Below are 10,252 nucleotides of genomic sequence, written 5' to 3' on the forward strand. Positions count from 1 at the left end.
GGTTTTAGGTGGTGGTGACTTCAAAAATAAATCTAATCGAGCCTGGGGGCTTCCCCCCTGGCCACCTTTTGGCGAGGACATCCCTCCTGATTTACGATACTTAGGCGGCATTTTTAGGGAGCCTAATAGGAGATCACTGTACATACAATTCCCACGAAAAGGAACTTAATATTAGAACCAAACAATATGCAACACAGGAGGATTTCCAATACCAGATCCACAGACAGTCCGGATCTACATGAGAAATACCCCGCATTAACTATAAGACCCAGACAGCCTGTTTCGTGCTCATAGAGACGTAAATGTAGCATATGTAGCATATGTGAGTTATGTAAATATAATGCCCGGTAACTAACAAAGCTGAGTACATATACAGGAAGAACATAGCAGCTGGATACATATAGAAGCAGAAAAAAACATGTTCAGCTGTGCACATAAACACTCCCACAGCTATACCAATTTGAGGTCACAATATATGGGTGGAGGTCTCCTTTAACCCCAAATGTCAGTCTGGGTCGGATAGCAAAAGGGCATACAAGCAAAAGCCACTATATATCTAGAGATCTTGCAGGATGAGAATTTGTCATATAGTTCACCAGCGGTATATCAGGCAAGAGCCTCCTCTAACCTCCCGGTCCTGCCCTCCAAATGGAGCCCCCAAATATCCCATTTCCAACCAACAAACACTTTTGTCAAATCGCCCGGCTAAATGCCTCCCATGCCTCCCAGCGCCTGATATTAATCCAAAGGGCAGATCCGTCCAGACACACGGACAGAGGCAAACAGAGGCACCTTACAGTCGCAGGTGGCACTGGAGACCTCAGCTGGCTTTCGTCTGTGACCTCAACCCCCTCTCAGGCACACAGAAGGAATTGGCTCCCCAGCCTCCACGGCATCCAAGTCCAGCCTCCACAGACGACCCCAACGGCATCCACAACCAGGCACCGCAGTCCACCGGGATCCACTGAAGTGTCCACCGCCCTCCCAGGAGAGATAAAGGCGCAACAGCGCCCACACGCCCGGACCACGAGGCCTCCACCGTCTCCCGTCACTCACCGGAGGTAAGCATCTAAACTTCAGCCGCTCCAAGCCACGGACTCCATCACCCTCCGGTCAGGCCGGATAAAGCCGTACCAGTTAGGGCAGCGTCTCAGGGCCCACACCTACTCCAGCCTTCAGATCAGCGCTTCAACGCTCCACAGACGGCAGATCACGGCGTGTCACAAACGCCAGCTCCCGGGAGGTCACAGCTGGGCTCAGCGTTCCACATCGCAGCAGGAGGCGGGGGAGAGAGGGGGAAGGGGCGGAAGGAGGAGGAGCGTGGCACGCACACCTACATCATGCCGCTTCGCTTCGTCTGTGAAGAACCATGTGATTGGACCAAGTGAATTTTCTTTACCTGTCTACTAGGTATAGGAGTGGTTTATCACACCCAAAATTGGTGAATTTCACCCGAAAATGTAACACACAAATTAGTGATTTTTTTTTACCTGTCTAATAGGTATAGCAGTGGTAAATCACACCAAAAAATTAGTGAATTTCACCCGAAAATTTAACAGACAAATTTGTGAATTTTTTTAACCTGTTTACTAGGTATAGCAGTGGTATATCACACCCAACAATTGGTGAATTTCCTCCGGAAATGTAACAGACAAATCAGTGAAATTTTTTTACCTGTCTACTAGGTATAGGAGTGAAACACAGAGAGAGAATGCACCAAACAGATATGCTACTGACTATACTGGGAAGTCATAAATGCAGGTATTAAAAGCTGAGACTTTCGCCAATATATTCCAGTCAGGAAAATATCGGAGCCCATCATGCACCACGTCACGGTCACTCAGCATGGCAGAGGGTCCTAACCACTGCTCTAACTATGGTGTGAACAAGGTCTGAGGGTGATGTAATCCAGCTCACAGCCAAGCTTCCACACAACCGCCCAGCAAGAATACTGGTGCAATGTGAACAGAGCCATACTGTGAGCCACACCCATATGAGACCATGTGATGGAGGTTAGCAGGTGCAAAAGAGTGTTAGAATGCCAGGTGAGGCACACACACTACATATAAAACAAGACAGAAACACAGAAATATAGTGGGAATTCTGGAGGAGCTGCTCAGCCCCTAACACTGTGGCGTGTTTTTCATTGGGGGAGCAGCCCGACCGCATGTGGACCACAGTAATCGACTATCCCCAGCAAAATATGCATACAATCGAGGATGTCGGCGCGGTCCACATGCACCACAAGAGCAAACTACACAGAATGTAGCAAATAATCATATGAAACACAGAGAGAGAATGCACCAAACAGATATGCTACTGACTATACTGGGAAGTCATAAATGCAGGTATTAAAAGCTGAGACTTTCGCCAATATATTCCAGTCAGGAAAATATCGGAGACCATCATGCACCACGTCACGGTCACTCAGCATGGCAGAGGGTCCTAACCACTGCTCTAACTATGGTGTGAACAAGATCTGAGGGTGATGTAATCCAGCTCACAGCCAAGCTTCCGCACAACCGCCCAGCAAGAATACTGGTGCAATGTGAACAGAGCCATACTGTGAGCCACACCCATATGAGACCATGTGATGGATTACTGTGGTCCACATGCGGTCGGGCTGCTCCCCCAATGAAAAACACGCCACAGTGTTAGGGGCTGAGCAGCTCCTCCAGAATTCCCACTATATTTCTGTGTTTCTGTCTTGTTTGATATGTAGTGTGTGTGCCTCACCTGGCATTCTAACACTCTTTTGCACCTGTTAACCTCCATCACATGGTCTCATATGGGTGTGGCTCACAGTATGGCTCTGTTCACATTGCACCAGTATTCTTGCTGGGCGGTTGTGTGGAAGCTTGGCTGTGAGCTGGATTACATCACCCTCAGACCTTGTTCACACCATAGTTAGAGCAGTGGTTAGGACCCTCTGCCATGCTGAGTGACCGTGACGTGGTGCATGATGGTCTCCGATATTTTCCTGACTGGAATATATTGGCAAAAGTCTCAGCTTTTAATACCTGCATTTATGACTTCCCAGTATAGTCAGTAGCATATCTGTTTGGTGCATTCTCTCTCTGTGTTTCATATGATTATTTGCTACATTCTGTGTAGTTTGCTCTTGTGGTGCATGTGGACCGCGCCGACATCCTCCATTGTATGCATATTTTGCTGGGGATAGTCGATTACTGTGGTCCACATGCGGTCGGGCTGCTCCCCCAATGAAAAACACGCCACAGTGTTAGGGGCTGAGCAGCTCCTCCAGAATTCCCACTATATTTCTGTGTTTCTGTCTTGTTTGATATGTAGTGTGTGTGCCTCACCTGGCATTCTAACACTCTTTTGCACCTGTTAACCTCCATCACATGGTCTCATATGGGTGTGGCTCACAGTATGGCTCTGTTCACATTGCACCAGTATTCTTGCTGGGCGGTTGTGTGGAAGCTTGGCTGTGAGCTGGATTACATCACCCTCAGACCTTGTTCACACCATAGTTAGAGCAGTGGTTAGGACCCTCTGCCATGCTGAGTGACCGTGACGTGGTGCATGATGGTCTCCGATATTTTCCTGACTGGAATATATTGGCGAAAGTCTCAGCTTTTAATACCTGCATTTATGACTTCCCAGTATAGTCAGTAGCATATCTGTTTGGTGCATTCTCTCTCTGTGTTTCATATGATTATTTGCTACATTCTGTGTAGTTTGCTCTTGTGGTGCATGTGGACCGCGCCGACATCCTCCATTGTATGCATATTTTGCTGGGGATAGTCGATTACTGTGGTCCACATGCGGTCGGGCTGCTCCCCCAATGAAAAACACGCCACAGTGTTAGGGGCTGAGCAGCTCCTCCAGAATTGCCACTATATTTCTGTGTTTCTGTCTTGGTAGGTATAGGAGTGGTTTATCACACCCAAAATTGGTGAATTTCACCCGAAAATGTAACAGACAAATGTGTGATTTTTTTTTTTACCTGTCTAATAGGTATAACAGTGGTAAATCACACCCAAAAATGTGCGAATTTCACCCAAAAATGTAACAGACAAATTAGTGAATTTTTTTACCTGTCTACTAGGTATAGCAGTGGTATATCACACCCAAAAATGTGTGAATTTCACCTGAAAATGCAACAGACAAATTAGTGAATTTTTTTAACCTGTCTACTAGGTAGATCAGTGGTATATCACACCCAAATATTGGTGAATTTTACCCGAAAATGTGACAGACAAATTCGTGATTTTTTTTTACCTGTCTACTAGGTATAGCAGTGGTATATCACACCCAAAAATTGGTGAATTTCACCCGAAAATGTAACAGACCAATTAGTGAAATGACATACAATTAAATAAAATACGTACAAATAAAAAAAAAATTGATTTATGAGGTGGAGGTCCATATGGAGTAGGAGTTTGAGGAGGCGGTGGATGTAGCGGTGTAGGTGGAAGTGGTGGTGGTGGTGGAGGAGGACGAGGTAGCCAATACTGGTTTTTGGTTTTAATTTTAATTTTTTATTTTTTATTAAGGTACACCCCAAAAGAGTGGGAAATATAAAAAATACAACAATGAGCAATTGCGCTGTAGTATAACAATGGCTGGGTAAGGCTGGTATACATGTATATACTGCACAAGGTACGGACAAGTCCTGTGGGATCCATGCCTGGTTCATTTTCATCAATGTGAGCTTGTCCACATTAGCTGTGGCCAGGCGGCTGCGCTGGTCTATGATAACGCCCCCTGCCGTGCTAAACACACGCTCAGATAATACACTGATTGCAGGGCAGGCCAGCCCCTCCAAGGCGTAAAGGGCAAGCTCAGGCCATGTGCCCAATTTGGAGACCCAGAAGTTGAAGTACGTGTAGGCGTGTGCACACATACTGCTCCACCATGTTGGTGAAATGCTGCCTCCTGCTAAGACGTTCCATATCAGCTGGTGGTGCTGGTTGCTGTGGCGTGCTGACAAAGCTTTTCCACATTTCGGCCATGCTAACCCTGCCTTCTGAGGTGCTGGTGGTGCCCCAGCTGCGTTGGCAACCTCTTCCTCCTCCTCTGCCTTCGCCTTGTGCTTGTGCTGGGAATGCCACCAGCAGCGCATCTACCAGCGTGCGCTTGTACTCGCGCAACTTACGATCACGCTCCAGTGAGGGAATTAAGGACGTTACATTGTCCTTGTAACGGGGATCCAGCAGCGTGGCCACCCAGTAATCAGCACAAGTTAGAATGTGGGCAACTCGGCGGTCGTTGCGGAGACACTGCAGCATGTAAATGCTCATGTGTACCAGGCTGCCCAGAGGCAACAAAAAGCTGTCCTCTGTGGGAGGTGTATCGTCTGTTTCCTCTATATCCCCCCAGCCACACACCAGTGATGGCCATGAGCTGGTCTGTGTGCCACCCTGCTGTGAACATGGTTCCTCCTCCTCCATCTCCTCATCCTCCACCTTGTCATCCTCCAGAACTGTGCCCTGGCTGGACAATTGTGTACCTGGTGTTTGTGGGTGCAGGAACCCACCCTCGGAGCCACTTGTGAATGACTGGCCGGAAACCCTATGAAATGATCCCTCTTCCTCCTCCTCCTCCTCCTCCTCCTGTGCCACATCCTCTTCCATCATCACCAGAAGCGTTTTTTCAAGGAGGCATAGAAGTGGGATAGTAACGCTGAGAACGGCGTTATCGGCACTGGCCATGTTGGTGGAGTACTCGAAACAGCGCAACAAGGAACACAGGTCTTGCATGGAGGTCCAGTCATTGGTGGTGAAGTGGTGCTGTTCCGCAGAGCGTCTCACCCGTGCATGCTTCAGCTGAAATTCCACTATCGCCTGCTGCTGCTCGCACAGTCTGGCCAGCATGTGCAAGGTGGAGTTCCACTTTGTGGGCACGTTGCATATGATGCAGTGAGCGGGAAGGCCGAAGTTACAGGCGACAGCAGCAGGGTGAGAAAGCTGAAAGCACGCACAGAAGGCCAGTACTTTATGCAGCGGCTCTGACATTTCGGGGTAAATTTTAAGGAATCTCTGCACCACCAAATTCAGCACATGCGCCAGGCAAGGGATGTACGTCAAACCGGCTAGTCCCAGAGCTGCTATGAGATTTCGCCCATTATCGCACACCACCAGGCTGGGCTTGAGGCTCAATGGCACCAACCACTCATCGGTCTGTTGTTCAAGGCCCATCCACAGCTCCTGCACGGCGTGGGGTTTGTCTCCCAAACAGAAAAGTTTTAAAACTGCCTGCTGTCGTTTACCCCTGGCTGTGTTGAAGTTAGTGGTAAAGGTGTTACGCTGACCGGATGAGGAGGCGGTAGAGGATGATAAAGCGGAGTAGGAGGAGGAAGCAACAGGAGGCAAAGAGAAGCGCCCTGCAATCCTCGGTGGTGGAAGGACATGTGGCAAACTGCTATCTGCCTCAGGCCCAACCGCCACTGCATTTACCCATTGTGCTGTTATGGAGATTTAACGTCCCTGACCGTGCTTACTGGTCCACGTATCCGTAGTGAGGTGCACCTTGCCACAGATGGCGTTGCGCAGTGCACACTTGATTTTGTCCCCCACTTCGTTGTGCAGGGAAGGGATGGCACGACCTGGAAAAGTAGTGGCGGCTGGGCACGACGTACTGTGGGACAGCCACCGCCATAAGGCTTTTAAAACTCTCCGTCTCCACCAGACGGAATGACAGCATTTCAAAGGCCAGTAATTTTATAATGCTGGCATTCAGGGCCAGGGATCGCGGGTGGGTAGGGGGGTACTTCCTCTTCCGCTCCAGTGTTTGGGAGATGGAGAGCTGAAAGCTTCCGTGGGACATTGTGGAGATGCTTGGTGACCCAGATGGTGGTGTTGCTGGCAGATCCTCTGTTTGCGGGGTGGCAGGTGGCACTGTCACTCCAGAGGTGGATGAAGAGGCCGAGACTGCAGCAGAAGAGGAAGCAGGAGGAGCCAGAGACCTTTCTTGGTTTTTGAAGTGTCTACTCCACTGCAGCTAGTGCTTTGCACTTAGATGCCTGGTCATGCAGGTTGTGCTCAGGTTGAGAACATTTATGCCTCACTTCAGGCTCTGATTGCACAGCGTGCGAACCACTCGTGTCTTGTCGTCAGCACATTGTCTGAAAAACTGCCACGCCAGGGAACTCCTTGGAGCTGGCTTTAATGTGCTTGGTCCCTTGCTGCAGTGGACAGTAGCAGGCGTACTGTCTAGGGGACGGCCGTTCCGCTTTTGCACCCTGCTCCCTCTTCTGCTGTGCTGGTGGCTCGGTGCGACCACCGCCTCTTCCTCCGAACTACACAGGTCACTCGCATGACCTTGATTCCATGTGGGGTCGAGGACCTCATCGTCCTCCACATCATCTTCCACCCAGTCTTCACCCCTGCCCTCCTTGTCGGTCTGCACACTTTCGAAAGCCCCAGCAGTTGGCACCTGTGTTTCGTCATCCGAGACGTGCTGCGATGGTCCTCCCATGTACTCATCTTGAAACATAAGTGGTTCGGCATCGGTGCACTCAATCTCTTCCACTTCCGGGGCGGGGCTAGGTGGATGGCTCTGGGAAACCCTGCTAACAGAGTCATCAAAAAGCAGAGGCGACTGCTGCATGACTTGGGGCTCAGACTGCTTGGCTGATTTGCAAGGGGGTGAGGTGAAAGACTGATGGACATCGGCTGCAGGTGCCAACTCTGATCTTTCAGCAGGAGACTGGGTGGGAGACAATGTGAAGGAACTGGAGGCACTGTCAGCAACCCAATCTACTATCGCCTATACTTGTTCTTGCCTCACCATTCTTAGAGCCGCATTAGGCCCGACCAAATACCGCTGCAGGTTCTGTCGACTATTCGCACCTGAGGAAGGTGTTTCACTTGAGCGTGTAGCTGGCACAGATCGACCACATCCTCTCCCTGCAACAGGAGCTCCACCAGCAGCACCACGACCGGGGCCATGTCCCTTATTTGACGCTCTCCTCATATTTCTCAAATTTAGGATCCTACCCTAAATGGGTGCTTTATTAATTGCAGAATAGAACCACAGTATCTAAAGGGTGTATCTCACAATAACATATGCAGACTAGGCCGCAATTAAAGATTTTTGCCCAAAATGGGTGTTTTATAAATAGCAGAATAGAACCACAGTATCTAAAGGGTGTATCTCACAATGACATATGTAGCAAAAGCTGCAGAATTAAGTTTTTTGACCTAAATGGGTGTTTTTTTAAGTAGCAGCATAGAACAACAGTATGTAAAGGGTGTATCTCACAATGACATATGCAGCAAAGGCTGAAATATTTAGTTTTTTGCCCTAAATGGGTGTTTTTTTAATAGCAGAATAGAACCACAGTATGTAAAGGGTATATCTCACAATGACATATGCAGACTAGGCCGCAATTAAAGATTTTTTCCCAAAATGGGTGTTTTATTAATAGCAGAATAGAACCACAGTATCTAAAGGGTATATCTCACAATGACATATGCAGACTAGGCCGCAATTAAAGATTTTTTCCCAAAATGGGTGTTTTATTAATAGCAGAATAGAACCACAGTATCTAAAGGGTGTATCTCACAACGACATATGCAGCAAAGGCTGCAAAATTAAGTTTTTTGACCTAAATGGGTGTTTTATTAATAGCAGAATAGAACAACTGTATGTAAAGGGTGTATCTCACAATGACATATGCAGCAAAGGCTGCAATATTAAGTATTTTGCCCAAAAAGGGTGTTTTTTTACTAACAGAATATGACAGCTGTATATAACGCTTGAATTTCACACGTGCAGATGCAGCAAGGGCTGTAAAATTGTGTATTTTGCCCAAAAAGGGTGTTTTTTAAAACCCAGAAAATTATTGCTGTATTTCTAGCTTAAATTGCACACTGACTAATGCGGCAGAGGTCCAAGATGAAGATTATTGCCAAAAATGGGTGTTTTTTCAAAGCCAGAAAATTATTGAAGTAATTCAAACTTGTTTTTAACAATCACAGATGCAGCAAGGGCTGCAATATTAAGTATTTTGCCCAAAAAGGGTGATTTTTTACTAACAGAATATGACAGCTGTATATAACGCTTGAATTTTACACGTGCAGATGCAGCAAGGGCTGTAAAATTGTGTATTTTGCCCAAAAAGGGTGTTTTTTAAAACCCAGAAAATGATTGCTGTAATTCTAGCTTAAATTGCACACTGACTAATGCGGCAGAGGCCCAAGATGAAGGTTATTGCCAAAAATGGGTGTTTTTTCAAAGCCAGAAAATTATTGAAGTATTTTAAACTTGTTTTTAACAATCACAGATGCAGCAAGGGCTGCAATATTAAGTATTTTGTCTAAAAAGGGTGTTTATTTTACTAACAGAATATGAAAGCTGTATATAACGCTTGAATTTCACATGTGCAGATGCAGCAAGGGCTGTAAAATTGTGTATTTTGCACAAAAAGGGTGTTTTTAAAAACCCAGAAAATTATAGCTGTATTTCTAGCTTAAAGGGAACCTGTCACCAGTTTTATGGTATCCTAACTAAGGGCAACATAAATAAGTGATTGATTCTCTTAGCACAATGCTGGGTCACTTTCTTTAATTGACCCAGTCAATCTGCCAACATCTTGTATTGAAAAGAGCATCTTGTATTCATGAGCTCCTGACTCTCCCCGCCCACCTGCTGCTGAATGACAGTTTGTTTCCATATGAACCAGCAGCAGGTGGGCAGGGGAGTGGCTATAACTCTGAATTAAATATACGCTGGACTCAATGACATCACGCCGGACTCAAATCAGCTCATTAGCATGCGGCATGCGGCATCTTTGTGTGTATATTATGAGGTAACCATCTGTCACACCAGTAAGTGAATACATCTAAGGTACTTTTTAGTAGTTAATGATTGTATATAATTAGTTAGATTATAATCAAATATCCACATGACAGGTTCCCTTTAAATTGCACACTGACTAATACTGCAAAGGCACCAGATGTAGGATATTGCCAAAAAATATAGTTTTTTTTTAAACCAGATTATTATTGCAGTATTTTAAGCTTGCATTTCGATGTCACAAAAGCACAGATGCAGTGCTGGTGCACTGAGCTTGTATAAAATGGCCTCCGCCGCCCACCTAACTAACAGACGGATAAAATTTATTTTTCTCTGTCACTGGGCTCAGGGCAGGGTAAAAAGATTGTGCACTGCACCCACACAACTAAATCTATGTAGATCGCTGAGTTCAATTGGAGTTCTGATTAAAGATTCTGTCCTATTCTCTCCCTCACAGCAGCAGCATCCTCTCCCTACACTAAGCACA

This window comes from Bufo bufo, chromosome 4, assembly GCF_905171765.1.
Source record: "Bufo bufo chromosome 4, aBufBuf1.1, whole genome shotgun sequence".
Taxonomy (NCBI): domain Eukaryota; kingdom Metazoa; phylum Chordata; class Amphibia; order Anura; family Bufonidae; genus Bufo; species Bufo bufo.